The following is a 16,664-nucleotide window of genomic DNA, read 5'->3' as shown; positions in this document are numbered from 1 at the left end:
GAATTGAATCTGCTTTAAATTTATAACCTAGACCATTACAGTTCACTCAGAGTGGGAAAGGGTGAGAGAGATTAATACAAACTACACTATGGCCCCCACAAATGACAGATATGGATAGATTTAATAATATATCTCAGTATATTTGAGTCAACCCCATCAATAGATAATAAACTGATGCACCGGATCCATATTAAAAGCCTGGTGCATGAATTCATGCATGGGTGGGGTCCAGCCAGCCTGGGCAGGGGGAGGGGACGTGGGCAGTTCGCTGGCCTGCCTGCTGGTCCAACTCCTGGTTGAGAGGACAATTTGCATATTAGCCTTTTATTATAGAGGATATACACTGAGTGGCCAGATTATTATGCATTCAGAGATCATAATAATCTGGCCACTCAGTGTATATTCCATGTTAAGTGTTTCAGGTGATTAAAGATTTACTAGTGGCTAAGGATTTATTGGTTACAGTATTTCAAATTTGCAGATTCTGAATAACATTTATGAATTGTTAAGACTTTCACAGCCAAATGAGAGTAAATTAGGATTCAGATTTCCAAAATTTTTTGCCATTAGTATCATGTAATAATTAAAAGTGCTATCAGAAGACTTCCTAGATAACCCTCTATAAAAAAAAAATTACTTCTGAGCTTCATTTTTCTCATCTGTAAAATCAGAACAAAACAAAAAAAATCTAGCAGATATACCACAAAGTTAATGATAAGGGTTAACTAGCTTAATCAGGCAGACAGGAAGGGAGGGGGTCCAGAGAGGATAGAGGCATCTTGGCCTGAACAATTAAAGCAGCCATAAGTTAGATCAAAAGCAGCCCTGACCTGAGCAGTGGGGAGAGCCATAAAAGGTAACAAAACATCTTCCGCCAGGACAGCTGGGAGAAAGCCATAAGATAGATGAAGAGCAACTCCAACCTGAGCAGATAAGATGAATATGTGGAGGAGAGAGAAATGCCACAGGATAAGGGGGGGAGAAATACATTCACAGAGGATAAAGAAAAGTCACAGGATATTGGGGGGCGGGGGGCTGGGGGAGGGGAGGCCGTAGGAAACATTTTCACAGAGGATTGAGGAATGTTGAAAGAGGGGGGACACAACGTGGGCTTTGGCCTTTGAAACTGGTTCTATGTAACAGAGTGACCAATGAGGAAAGCAAGGGGTCCTAATTAAGGGAAAGGGTCTCCAGGGTATATAAAGCCTCAAAGAGAGCAGTGGTCACCCACCATGTCAGGAGAGACAGCGTCTGAGCGCTAGAAGCTTAGAATCAGAAGTTTTAGAGGTAGTATCTGCTTGCAGTCAAGTTTCTGTACATCTCACCTACCACCTTTCGTCCATGGCTACATTCTTTGAATCCACCGGGACAAGAACTTGGGAAGAAACCACCCTTGCACCCTGCTCACCTGAAAACCCCGAATCATAAATATGATGATCAAAGCAGATAATCTATGAAAGTGTTTCTGCAAACTCCAAACCACTACGAAATTTCATTTTGTTTACTTTCAATATCCTCCAAACCCGCTGGACTTATCTGTCCTTCCAGCCCCACACTTTCTCCCTGTGCTTCCCCACCGTGCTTTATTTTTTTTTTTAATATATTTTTTATTGATTTTATACAGAGAGGAAGGGAGAAAGATAGAGAGTTAGAAACATCGATGAGAGTCATCGATCAGCTGCCTCCTGAACACCCCCCACTGGGGACATGCCTGCAACCAAGGTACATGCCCTCGACCGGAATCGAACCCGGGACCCTTCAGTCCCCAAGCCGACGCTCTATCCATTGAGCCAAACTGGTCCCGGCTCCCACTGTGCTTTATTTAGGTTAGGTGTGTGGTTACCATCAGACCAGGTACATCCATACAATGGAAAATTATTCAGCTATCAGGACACGAAAAGTCATATTGTATCTACCTGAGGGAACCTGAGGACTTTCCAAAGACTACAAGCACAGATGATTTTAAGCATGCAGTTTCCATTATTAACTCCCTCATATGTACCTTCCTAAGGCAGATCCACCTGAGAATCTGTTCTTTTCTTCTCCCTCCATAGTCACTCTTCTCCCACTTTACAAAGAAAGACCTATGCCTTATCTATCCCTAACCTCACGGTGGAAAACTGCTCTGTCATAGAAGACCTCCAGGACACAAAATAAAAGAAGAATTTCAAATATTAGTGCTGATATTATTAATGAGAATGGTCTTTTGCAACTCGGATAGTTCCTTGTTCTTAGCTTTCAAAAAAATTAAATGAAGACCTACTAGAATTATTAGATGATCATCACTGAAAACAATTTTGGTCACAGAAGTGAAAACTAAGAAATTAAAAATATTTAGTTAGTAATTTATTTTAAAAGCTCGAAATACATAAATTACATAGTAATACAAAACCATGCTTTTAAATTAAATATAACTTTTTAAAATTTTGGTGAGCATGCTTGAATTTAATTAACAAAAATTAACTTACAATAATATAGCTCATAGCCTAAATGTAAAATGCAAAGTGATAAAATTCCTAGAATATAACAAGAGATTTGGTGGTGACATTTTAGACAGCACCAAAAGAACTCTCCATGAAATGAATAAATTTTTAAGTGAATTAAAATTTTCTGCTCTGCAAAAGTCAGTGCTAAGAGAATGAAAAGCCAAACCATAGGTTGGGAGGAAATCTTAGCACAACATTTATCTGATAAAGGGCTGCTATTAAATATACACACAGAATTTATAAAACTCAACAATAAGAAAACGAACAGCACAATTTTTTTTTAAATGGGCAAAAAATCTGAAGACACTTCACCAAAGAAGAAATAAAGATGGCAAATAAGCATATAAAGACATGTTCAATATCATATGAAATTGCAAATTCAAAAAACAGTGAGATACCACTGCACCCATGTTGGAAATCTAAAACCCACAACACTGATAATACCAAAAGCTGAGAGGATCTGAAGCAGCAGGAACTCGCATTCGTTGCTGGTGGGACACAAAATAATACAACCACTTTGAAAGTCAGTTCGCAGTTTCCTAGAAAACATGACATACTCCTCCTTGAGGTTCAGCAATCATGCTTCTTAGTATTTACCTAACTGAGTTGAAAATGTGTGTTTACATGAGAATCTGCATACAAATGTTTATAGCCATTCTACTCATAATTTCCAAACATGGAAGCAATCTTCAATGGTTAAATGAATAACAAATGTGGTACATCCATACAATAGAAAATTACTCAACTATCAAGATATGAAAAGTCATATTAAGTAAAATAAGTCAATCTGAAAGGATATATACTATATGATTCCAGCTACATGACATTTTAGAAAAAGGAAAACTATGGAGACAGTAAAATGGTAAGTGGTTTGCAGAGTTTTATGGGGAGGGAAGGATGAATAGGTGGAGCATAGGAAATTTTTAGGTAATAAAACTGTCCTGGTATGATATTGAAATTGTAGATACACATCATCATACCTTTGTCAAAACCCATAGAATATACGACATAATGTAAACTATGAAATTTAGTTATTAAAATTGTATCAGTATTAGATCATCGATTGTAACAAATGTACCAGACTAATGCAAGAAGTTAACAGGACTGCGGAGAGAGGGAGAGGGGATAAAGAGGAACTCTGTACTTTCTGTTCAATTTTTCTGTAAGCCTAAAACTGATTTTTAAGAATATTAGTGTTTTGCCAAAACCAGCTTGTCTCAGTGGTTAGAGCGTCGGCCTGCGGACTGAAAGGTCCCGAGTTCGATTCCGGTCAAGGGCATGTACCTTGGTTGCGGGCACATCCCCAGTAGGGGGTGTGCAAGAGGCAGCTGATTGGTGATTCTCTCTCATTGATGTTTCTGGCTCTCTATCCCTCTCTCTTCCTCTCTGTAAAAAATGAATAAAATATATATTTTTTAAAAAGAATATTAATGTTTTATAAGACTTGAAAAATACTGGTTTTTTAAAATATTGGCTCACAAGGTTTGCAAATTGAAATGGTTTGACAGAAATAATAGGGCTGACATAGAAAATATTGCCCCCTAGTGGTTGTGAAACAGAAAAAAACTAAAAGTGTAGTGAACCAGCTGGAGCCATGGAAAAAACAGCAATAGCCCCTTTGGACAAGGTACTTCTAGAAGCAAATTAGTCTCAAATACGATAGTCATCCATAAATCTAAATAACTCAAGTAGATAGGAATAAAGATTATAGAGGACAACATTTAAGCAAAATCAGATATTGTATAAACAAAGCATATAAGTGATTGATACCTTATGATACCTTGGGATTGACTTAGAAAGAAGGAAAGCAGATTCTAATACCTTTGGGTAGGAAGACTTCTGCAGGCCAGGAAAAGGGCTATAAAAACTCAGGCTCACCCTCCCAAAAAAATTGACAGACCTGATCAGTAGGCAACTATAATAATTTAAGATGTTAGAAGCCACATTCAAGCAACTCAAGGAGCTAAGGAAACACAGGTAATTACCTTTTATGGCATGCCCACAACAGTTTCTAAACATTTTTTGTAGAAACAATTAGGATCAGAGAGTATTTTTTGTTTGTTTTTGCCAGGAGCCTACAGAAACAACAATTTTGACCATCCTAATCCAATTTTAGAATTTGTTATTTTTCTGGATCACTCAGATGACAGGGCAAAAATGGTCTCAAATACCGGATTCTCCTCTCTAGAGATTCATCCCCTCTTGGATCTTGGTCTAGCAACTTAGAGAGTGGCATTTGATGAGAAGGAAGGAGAGAGTTTTTAGGAATAACATTTTGATAGTTCTAATTATATTCCTATTTGATTCAGGTTTTTAGTTGTCTTGAGCAGGGGAGAATCAGTCCAAGTGATTTAATATACCATTGACAAAATCAGAAGTCCCTTCCTGATTTTTATTCCTAATCTATTTTATAGTATCTTTGGCAGGAGGGATATACACTGAGTGGCCAGATTATTATGATCTATGAACTCATAATAATCTGGCCACTCAATGTATATTCTATAAATAAAAGGCTAATATGCAAATTGTCCCTTCGACCAGGAGTTTGACCAGCAGGCAAGCCGGCCAACCACTCATGTCCTCTCCCCCAGGCCAGGCTGGCCAGACCCCACCCATGCATGAATTCGTGCACCGGGCTTCTAATAAGTATATATACTGAGTGGCCAGATTATTATTCATTCAGAGATCATTAAAAAATGGCCACTCAGTGTATATTAATAATCAAAACATGTATAATACTCAAGGAATTGGCTGGCCCTGATATCAAATGGTTCTATGTTGCCCTCAGCTAGGGCTTATTGCTGATTCTGATAAAGTAGGAACAACATCACATGGTGTCTGAGCACTGTAGTCAAGTAAGAAGTGCTTTTCATCAGAAATACATCTGGAATCTCAAAAATTAAACATTAATAGTCCCCTATTGTCCTGAAAAAAGAAAAAATTAACAAGACTGATAAGGAAGGTGAATGAGTATGTTTATATATGTGTTTACTAGACTCCAGCTATTATACTAGTTATTCTGCTTCCTTTGAATATGTATATGTATTTTCATTTAAAAAGTAAAATAAATTCCCAGTATGACAGTGTCATGTTTTTGTAGTGTATTAACTGGCTTTTTAATAAATTCTTAAGTGTAAAAAAAAATTATTATACCAGAACTGTAAAAATATCTAAATATTGTGTAGAGTTGGTGCAGTTTATCAAATAATGAAACCTTTAATCAATCATTAACTGATTTTTATGACTTTTGTTTTTGAAGCAGAAACATGAAGAAAAAATTTAATGCAGAAATTTATAAGAAAAGATTACTCCCCCAAATCCCATCATTCATGTCATAGGCTACTACCATTAACACTTTGGTGAATATTTTCTAGTCACTTGTTTCTGTGCATATCATATGTTTTTTTCCCCCATAAAGTTGAATTTATGCTGGGGCAGTATATGTAACATACTTTTTCCACTTAATTATATATCATAATTATTTTTCCTCTCATTTTACTAAAATAAAATTTTAATGTCTAAATTACATTCTACTCTATTGATTAACCATAATTTATGCAGCCAATTCCTTTAACAATCTTAAAGGAATTGGCTTCATTGTACTGTAAGAAAATCTTTATTTCTGTTGACCTATGTACATCTAAAATAAAGTTGGAAATTTCCTATCACTGTGAACATCTTTCCATCCTTCTCCCTACCTGAAAATTGGGTATCAGTAATTAGTATATTTTCTTTCATCTTTTCCTATAGCTGTGACATGATATGTACCGAGGGTAACAGAGAGTGGCATTTGATGAGAAGGAAGGAGAGAGTTTTTAGGAATAATATCAAATGGAAGACAGGCAAGAAGTGGTTGTTTGGGCAATGTGAAAGATCTGACTGGCCCATTGACACTCCACCCAGAGAATAAGACCTCCTCGGATAGCCCCATCTGGTGGGGAATCAATGGAACTAACAACTTACTCTAGAAACCTGGGACAAGAAAGTGTGGGGCTCCAGATTAAAAGAATCTAGAGTCCATGGATAAGATTTAAGTCCAAAGGGAAAGTTTGTTTTTTTTCTCTTACGAAGTATAAAGCAATACAGAAACGTTAACTGTTATTTTCATGAGAGATGGAGGGAGTCTCATATCTGTGAGTAAACAGTGGGGGTGACTGCACTCAGGGCCCCTGAGGAGTTGTGTGGGTTGAAGGACTTGACTCAGACCCGCCGGGCTGTTTTGTACACTCTTGTGGGCACTGTGTGTGCAGGATCAGCTGGTGTAGATTGCTTAATAATGCACTGTCTCTCCCCACCCTTGTCCACTCCGACAGATGTAGTTGTGGGGTGAAGGAGTGAGAAACCCCCATATACTATATCTATAGACATGTTCTTTATCACTGCTGAAATCAGACTTTATGTCAGCAAGCTTCTTCTAGCTAATTACCCATCAGTTACTCCCTGTACGCCCCGCCTGCCCCACACACTGTAATTGTAGTCTGGTTTGCTTTCCAAAGGAGTGTCTCACCAAGTTAAGTGAAACTCGTTGTCCCAATGCAATCTTCAGAAACATGCTTAGGGAAGCTTTCACACATGCCCATCAAATGGCCACTAGATGAGTCTGCTGAAAGCTATGAGCTTACATTCTCATATCTGATCAAATCTCAGTCTCTGAACCATTACAATAGCATGGGCATGTACTTTTTTTAATCTTAAACTAGAGGCCTAATGCACGAAATTCGTGCAAAGGGCTCGACTCTCGCAGCCCTGGCTTCATAGGAAAAGTCACCCAGAAGGTTATCTGGAAGGATGTCCTCGGAAGGTCGTTTGGCTGTCTGGTCTAATTAGCATATTATGCCTTTATTATTATAGGTTGTTCTAAGTGCTTTAAAGAAGTCACATAGGGGCATACTGTAGGGTTGAGAATGCACACATGACACATTAAAAAATGAAATAATCTTTTCTCATATTCCTCTTTCCATATCCTCTATTTTTGTTAATGGTCTCACCATGTTCCATATCACCAAAGTTATAACCATCATGACCCTCCTTCCCTCTTCTTCTGCCCATCACATTCAAACTGATGCCAACCCTCGCCAGGTCTGCTTCAACCCCCTTGTAAAATTGTAAAGTAATTGAGATTCTCTACTTATAAAACACATGGCAAATTCTCTAGAATATTGTAGCAATGCAATAAAGGCTGGTTATTATTGTTAATATTATTATTACATAAATTTTACCCTGTTTTCTGACCTATAAGAGCAAGATTTTTTTATATTCAAACATCTGAGAAAATAGCCCTAATTTTAAAACAGGCAACAGGTGGAAATGGGAAATATTTTTTTTAAAAGAGCTAGAGAATGGATGATAAACATATGGAAGGAAATGTTTAACCTCAAAAGTTGAATGGCTAAAAGTTCAAACTTAAAAAGATATGGTTTTCACCTTATCAAATTAAGAAAGGGTATTTTGCAACAGTGCTTTGCAAACTTTAATGTGTGTTCAAATCACCAGGGTGTCTTGTTAAAACTTAGATCCTGATTCATAGAGGCAGAGAAAAAAACATTCTCCATTTTCTCATAGTCTGCAAGTCATGCCCATGTTTCTGAACTTGGGGCCACACCTTGAACACTCAAGTTATCTGTAACCATTTGATGAATATTGGTGAAAAGAGCTGTGTCACATGTAACTGAGTCTGTTGTAAATCAGTGTGACCTTTTTGGAAAGTAGTTTGGCTGTGTGATTTAGAGCAGTGCTTCCCAGTCCGGCTATACATTAAAGTTTCACGACGAACTTTACAAAGTATCTATGCCCAGATCCCATTCCAGACTATTTAAATCAAAATCTCTGAGAATGGGAGACAGCAGTGAGTATGTTGCTGGGGTTGTATGTGTTTGTGTTATTTTTAATTAAAAATGAATATTTTAGCCGAAACCGGTTTGGCTCAGTGGATAGAGCGTCAGCCTACATACTGAAAGGTCCCAGGTTCGATTCAGGTCAAGGGCATGTACCTTGGTTGAGGGCACATCCCCACTAGGGGGTGTGCAAGAAGCAGCTGATCGATGATTCTCTCTCATTGATATTTCTGGCTCTCTATCCCTCTCTCTTCCTCTCTGTAAAAAAATCAATAAAATATATTTTAAAAATGAATATTTTATTGCATAGATAAAATTGTGATTATATGGGTAATGAATAAAATATGTAAATTTCTAAATATACCATGGGTGAATAATATTCCTTGTGTCTGCATGCTCGGGTATCACATCTGTACTCATTCATCTGTTAATGAACACTATAATGCTAAATAAAAATGACCAAGTATATTGTAGTATAATTTTAATTTTTGATTAATTAATTCAACAGTTGAATTATTAGTATCTATCCGAGCTATGTACTACAGTGATAGGTGCTTAGATTAATTCAATAAATAATACAAAAATTCCTTTCCTTGAAGAGCTCACATTCTATATATTATGTATCTAAAAGGTAAAAGTATATTCAATCAAATTTGAGTCAGAGTTAGTTCTGAGCAACCTTTTATTTTCTCCTTTAAGTTTTCTAGTTGTTTTCCATGTATCAAATAAAATAAAAATAGATATTCTCCTCAATATATTATCCACACAACATCATGCTCAGTTGGAACTCCAAAAGTAATCTTTTATTGAAATCTTAAAGTAAGCCCTCTGGGCGATTTCAGATTCATTTGTTTCCTTTTCCTGACAGTTGCTTTTCTATGGCTGGAAATGTCCTCCTTCCTGCCTTTTGTTCTGATCTAGCATGGACCTTGGGCTCCCTCTGCTGGTCAGTCAGCATTAGCCAGAGAAGCCTCAACTGAGAGGAAACCTGGAAAATTGCAAAGCACACAATCACCTTACAAACTTCTCCCTCATTTGTTCAATCAAAAGACAGTTACTAAATACATACTATGTGCTAGATATCATGCTACATGCCTGAAATACATAATAAATAAGATACAATTCCTGTTCTTGAAATTGTCCTATACTTTTCTCCTGGAAATTACCAAGTCCCAGAAGATTTCTTGAGTCTGAGACTCAAAAAAAAAAGCATCCACTCTCTGTCAAGAAAGCATGATTGTATGTATTTATGCTGGGCTATGAAAATAACTATGTCTCCGTGAAAATCTTAGATGCCCTATACTGAAATTTTCTCAAGTATTTAAACTTCCAATTTCCCTACACTGCGGCACTCAGCATACAGTAAGAGACCTAGACACTAAAGGAGAAAAGTGACTCAAAACCATGAGAAGTCTGGGGTAAAAATATGGTCAAGTACATTTTTTATTCTTTCCCAACCTAGACATGATTTAAATATTTGCATTATTGCAAGACTTTAAAATTTCACAAAACAAAATTCTGGCAGACTCTCTATTCTTACACTGGTCATTACATAGCTAGTAGTTATCTAGCGGGTGTGTGAGCAGACATGATATTCCAGGGATGACATCCCTGAAATGAATATTCCCTATAATTGATGTTTACCCACAAATGCCCATGCAGGTAATTGGGACTTGAATTATGCTTAAACATTCACTAGTGAGTTGATACAACTTGCAAACTCAGATATCTTTTGAAAGAGTTAGATCCTTTTGAACTGTAGAAAAATGAAAGAAACATGAAAAACAACAGAAGTGTAAATTTTAGATTAAGTTGGGACATTAAAACATTTTTATAATTTCTCAAGACTTTTTGGACCGAATATGCAGCCTTGGATTTAAACGTCTCTACCATTTGGCTCTATCCAACAGAAGGCCTCTTCACTCTCCTTCAAATCCACATATATAAGACATTATTAGTTTTACCATACAACTCAACTCAAGCTTTTTTTATTGCTTTAGAGCAGTGGTTCTCGACCTTTCTAATGCCTCGACCCGTTAATACTGTTCCTCATGCTGTGGTAACCCCCAAGCATAAAATTATTTTCATTGCTACTTCATAACTGTAATTTTGCTACTGTTATAAATCACAATGTAAATATCTGTGTTTTTTGATGGTCTTAGGCTCTACAGCAGCGGTTCTCAACCTGCGGGTCATGACCCCACAGATTGAGAACTGCTAGCAGGGTTGCCTAAGACCATCTATTTTAGAGTAACAGGACCTTGGAATGGAAATGAAATGAACCTGGGGAAGAGGGGGTTGGCAGTTTTTGCTGGCTTTTTTGCTGTCAGAATTAAAGCTTCTATTGACATAAGGTGGCAAGAGCCAGGGAAGGCTGTGCATGGGGAACTGCCAAACAAGATTTGGTTCACATCCTGCATGACTTTCAAATGTCCCACCACATTTTCATGGAGGTAAATAAGGCGATTTGCCTATCTGAGCTTGGGATTCAACTTTATTTTATATATAACACAATGTATTTTTTTTTGCACAATATTAATGTACATGGAATATTTTAGTCTGCACTTTTCTATTAATCGTGGGAAGAGAACGTTTTGTTTTTGCTCAAATGTTTCCAAGCGTCGGTAACCATTGTGAAAACTCAGGTCCTTAAAGGCTAGCACAATTTGGTGTTTGAGCCAATGCCCCACATTTGAATCATCTGCATTGACAGCTGATGTTTGCAAGTATTTTACAGTGACAATCTGACAAGCCACGATACATGAAATGCAAAGACCTACACATTTCTTAATAACTTGTAACTTTATAGCAGAATGGTTACATAGTGTATATGTTATGAACATTACAACTTGAAATTTCCTTGAAATTGCCTCCTGGTCTTCAATCTAATGTTCTTCTCAATCCTATAGTCCTCGGCGATCTGCCACAAACCTTCATTGTTCCTTGATTTGCTTTTTCCTTTTTTCAATAGATCTCTGGTTTCCTGTTGGTTATCAAAGCATATGGTCCCTGTGGTCGCTTTGTATATTCAAAGATAGAGTGTACACCTCAACGTGTGTTTTTAAAGATAGAATTTGTTTAGTGAGATATTCTGTCTCATCTCCCTCCCATGCCACACAGGGAATGATTTGAACACACACTTATAAATAAGGCAAGAATATCAGACTTCCTCATTTTCTCACTTCAACAATCCATCATTTGTCCTGACATGTTATCTTACTGCAATTAAGGTTATTTCTCTGATTCTCTTATCATACGTAGGCAGGTCTAATCTGTTATTACTAATCCTAGTACTAGCTTTTAGTCTATGTCCACTTACCTCTCTCTGCTCTTTCATTTCCCTCTACTTCTTGTTCAGCATGGCTTAAATTCCGAGTCATTACAAGTAACATCTGACTATTTCATTTTGGTTTCTTGGGTAGTCATGCTCAAGCATGATATATTATAAGGCACACTGCTTATTATACTTTTTTCTCACGTAAATTACAGTAAGCACATTATGTTGCATGTAATTTAGTTTTTAAGCTACGTGTGCATGTAGGTTATGGAATTCATTTCATTTCAGAAAGAAAAACATTTATTCTATAAAGAGGGCTTCAGGTCTAGAGATAACAAAGGTCCTATTTGTAACCCCCACCTTCGAATACCTTGTCTCTCTTCTCTGTCCTGTGGTCCTAGCTGCTTTTCAAGGCTCCTTTAAGGCACTTTGAAATTAGGGCATTGAAACTGCTCCTGTCTATACAGGTCTCTTCGCTGAAATCTCATGGCTCTATTTTCTATAAGTAGTTAATCTCCTACTGCTTTCGGCTACCCGTGCTGATCATGAGTGTGTGTGTGTGTGTGTGTGTGTGTTCATCGTTGTCTCCTCAACTGACTGTGAGCTTCTAGGAGACAATTACTTGCCATGTCCTACACTATACTTTGTACAAAGTTAGAAATCAGTAAATTCTGGTTGAGTAAATAAGCCAGCATCCCTGTGTTACATTTGTCAGACCAAACTTTATTATTTTTTTTTTAATCTTCACCTAAGGATATTTTTCCACTGATTTTTAGAGAGAGGGAGAGACGGAGAGAAACATGGATGTGAAAGAAGCACATCAATCGGTTGCCTCCTCCACATGCCCTGACCAGGGCCCTGACCAGGAAGGAGCCTGCAACTGAGGTACGTGCTCGTGTCCTTAACCAGAATAGAACCCAGGACCTTTTGGTCCACAGGTCAACACTCTATCCACTGAACCAAACCAGTTAGGGCAGACAAAACTTTAATAAATTCCTCATATGTCTGGCTCTCTCGCAGACTGTTAGCTCCTTGAGGAAAGGGACTGTGATTGTCCACCTTTGCAATCTCAGCATCAGAGAACATGTGTTCACTCACGTAAATCACCCGGTGAGTACTTGTGAATGGCTGTACGAATGCACTGAGTGGTACCTCCATGAAGAATCTGATGTAACTCTAGATTATGTGGAAACAGTTTAATGGGAATAAGTACAATTAATGTCACTGCAATAGAGATTCCCTTACAATTGTGGTAAGTTCAGGTCTAATTTTCAATCTTCTCCTCTGCAATATTTTCTCTAAAGAGAATTCTTAAAAGAGAGCTAAAGAAAAATAGAGTAAAAAATAAAAATAAAAAATAAATAAAGATGAAGCCCATCCCAAGGTTAGGAAGTTTTTATGCTCCTTAAAAATGGAAGAAATTCTATTTTGTAGCATATTATCAAGAAGCTTATAACTGGACAGGCCAAGAAAGGTACTGACAGTCATAGACTCTTCTGGGAGCTTCAGAATGCCTTCTGGGCCCATATCCCCTTGTAAAAGGTTCTTTAATCATGCCTCATACCTTTTCACTCTGCCACCCTGGACACAAGTGGTTGGACTAGCGGTGGGTACTTCTGGCCAACAGCCTGTTGAAGTGCCCTGCCTCAAAAGATCTGCCTAATACAGACCTCCTGCAGAGAATATCAGAGAGAGGAGTTGAATCAGTCAGCTCCTCTCTCTGGGGGAATTTATACTGGAATTTTGGGAGAGGCAGTTAGCAATAGCTGGCTCATTCAAAGTGACATGGGAAATAGTTGTGTCTTGGGGTGACTGTCACTAGAGGAAAAAGCTAAGTGTCTGCTAAGTCCTGAAGCTGCTGGCAGGTACCAGAGCAATCGCAAGGGATTGGATGACATCCGTTTCCATGAGGCCTGAAAATGCATCTGTTTCTATTTTACTTTCATTAAAAAAAGAAGCATATTTTGTTACTACAACATGTAGCAGCGTAAGCCACATGACATTGTATGCTCTATGAGAGAATAGAAAGAATTTGGTCAGTTAGCCTTGAAGCTACACTGACAAGCACTTTAGATTTACAGCAGACATCAAAAATCAAAATGATTACCCAAGCAAGGCGGGTAACATAGATGAGCGAAGCCAGCCAGGAAGAAGAAAAATGAGAATGCTTGTCCTGTTAAAGGGGAGCAATTGCTCCCCAACTTTGATCCTGGATACCATTCAGAAGGACTGAACTTCCAAGTTTTTAAATGAGATAGTGTGTGTCAAGTGCTTAATATATACCCAGCACATTGCAGGAGCTCATTAATATTATTTATTGTTGTTTCATATCATTTACAATCATCGTTAGCAGTCACACATCCATAAAAATAATCTTGAGAAATGAAACTACTTGGCATATTCACATTTTCTAATTCCTTTATATATATTTATCTCACAAATTTTTTTGTTCATGCTCTTTAAAACGTTTCTTCAGTTTTAATTAGTCTCTTAACTGAATCATGGAAACCCTAAAATTTTAGGCATGCTGACTCTCCTGGTTTTCTTTCTGTTAATGATAATTTCTTTGTTTTTTGGGGAGAAAGATAGTCTACCCATTTCTTGGTTTTTCTAGCCTATATTTTCCCTGAATAATTACCCCCATAGACACCTTCAGACATTACCTATCAGACAGAAATGTGGACTGAACAGAATGTGATTTTCTCCAAGTTGGCTTAGGCCTGTAATCAGAGACCGCCAGTTCTGACCAGCTCTTCCAAAGGAAAAAAAAATCAGTATGTTTTCGTGCCTTTGCAGAATTGGTACAAATGCTAAAATTTAGCTAAGAAATGAGCAAAGAGATAGTATCTAAAAAAAAGTGGCATGGTAAAAAAAAAAAAAAAAAAAAAAAAAAAAAAAAAAAAAAAGGTTTATGCAGAACACTTATATCATATTGTAACAAGTCCAGGCTTTAGAGTGGTAGAAATTGATTGCTTTGTTTTTAAATATATATATGAACCCATAATCAAATGAAAGTAATGAAGTCAATAGCTGGGGCTTTCTTCCATTTTAACAACTACTATGAATTAGTCTTGTGAATTAATATTAAGAATTCATATACAACATATTAAAAGCACATCTAAGTCTCAAAGTAAATAATCTGTGTTAATATCATCTATCCAAATCCAGTTCCCTACTTAGACTCAGTGTGCTATAGCGGGGTCAGCATGTGTGGATTTGGGAGTCAGTCTGACCTGAATTCAAATTCTGACATGCTTATTGGGTGTGTGTCTTTGGCAAGTTCCTTAAGTTCTTGAAGCCTGTGTCCTTATCTCTAAAGATGTGGACAATAAGACTTACTTTATAAGGCTGATACAAAGATCACATGAAATAGCATAGACAAAGTGCCTCTTCACCATCTATCCTTTAACAGATGTTGAATAAATGCACTGTCTTGCTTCCATCCCATTTTCCACCAAACGGATGCTGGAATCAATCCAATTTCACACACATCTCAGGAGATCAAGGAGGGATGACCTGCGTGGCCTTAGGCACGATACTGAAAGTGAAGGATCTTCCTCTTTCTTGCCCTGAATAAGCACATGTCTGTGCTACCTCCTCCCCTCTGGAGCGGCCAGATGAGTTCATTTATTGGCTGAGTCACTTCTTTAATAAAATGCCGTGTATGTACGTCAACACCTCTACATACCAGGCACTGGAGATACAGAAAGTAAGTGACAGCCCCCGACCTCAAGGCTCACATGCCGGGCTGTGACAGACTTCACCTTCAGTAGCATCTCCTCAGGTATGTTTTACAGGACATCGGTCCACAGGTTAACAAATCTTATAAGAAAACCAAATGTGGGGAAGATTGTGGGAAAGTTTCTTCATATGGAGTTTCCCTGAACCAACCATGTGCTTGAGGAAATAAAATGCAGTGTTTCTACTTAGCCATAGGACCTTTGTTCCAAGGAGCATCTCCACAGAGCACACCTATCGTGTACCTTGGGAGTCCTCCCTCCAACATATTATTGTGACTGAAACACTGCATTGGGAAGAGCAGGCCTATCATGTACCTTGGGAGTCCTCCCTCCAACATATTATTGTGACTGAAACACTGCATTGGGAAGAGCAGGCCTATCATGTACCTTGGGAGTCCTCCCTCCAACATATTATTGTGACTGAAACACTGCATTGGGAAGAGCAGGCCTATCATGTACCTTGGGAGTCCTCCCTCCAACATATTATTGTGACTGAAACACTGCATTGGGAAGAGCACACCTATCATGTACCTTGGGAGTCCTCCCTCCAACATATTATTGTGACTGAAACACTGCATTGGGAAGAGCAGGCCTATCATGTACCTTGGGAGTCCTCCCTCCAGCCGCTCCTGTGAGACTTTGAAGGAGGCCAAATGGGGAGGGAGGCAGGTGTTCTCCCCCAGCGCCCCTGAGCAGCCACTATGTCAGCCTTGCGTGCTGGGTTACATGTCTACAGTGGGAGAGCTGTGGGCTTTGGAACCAGGCTGGATTAGAACTTCGATTCTACAATTTACCTGTCTGGCCCTGAAGAAATTGTGAAAGCTCTTGCTGCTCATTTCCATCCATCTCCAGGGATATAATAACAGCTGCCCCTGGGGCTCCTGTGAGGAATAAATGTAATCATACAGGGCAGTGGTCGGCAAACTCATTAGTCAACAGAGCCAAATATCAATGGTACAATGATTGAATTTTCTTTTGAGAGCCGAAAACTGACTTCTGTGCAAGGGCCACGAAGTTTCAATCGCACTGTCCGTGCGTGCCCGCACGTGGTATTTTGTGAAAGAGCCACGCTCAAGGGGCCAAAGAGCCACATGTGGCTCGCGAGCCGCAGCTTGCCGACCACTGATAAAGGGAAAGGAAAAGCTCCAGAAGTTGAGTAAAAGTGGAAACCAATACATAGTCTTCCCCTTCCCCCCTATTTTACACTACACGTTATGATATCCTGGAAGGCACAGCGCATCCAGGCAGTGGTAAACCCATTCTGCTGCTTTACAGAGAAATGCATGGGCTTGATCACGGGTACTTTCTCTATTATTTTTGCAGGCAG

Source organism: Pipistrellus kuhlii, unplaced genomic scaffold (assembly GCF_014108245.1).
Source record: "Pipistrellus kuhlii isolate mPipKuh1 unplaced genomic scaffold, mPipKuh1.p scaffold_m20_p_1, whole genome shotgun sequence".
Lineage (NCBI taxonomy): Eukaryota > Metazoa > Chordata > Mammalia > Chiroptera > Vespertilionidae > Pipistrellus > Pipistrellus kuhlii.
Note: the sequence above shows the minus strand (reverse complement) of the source record.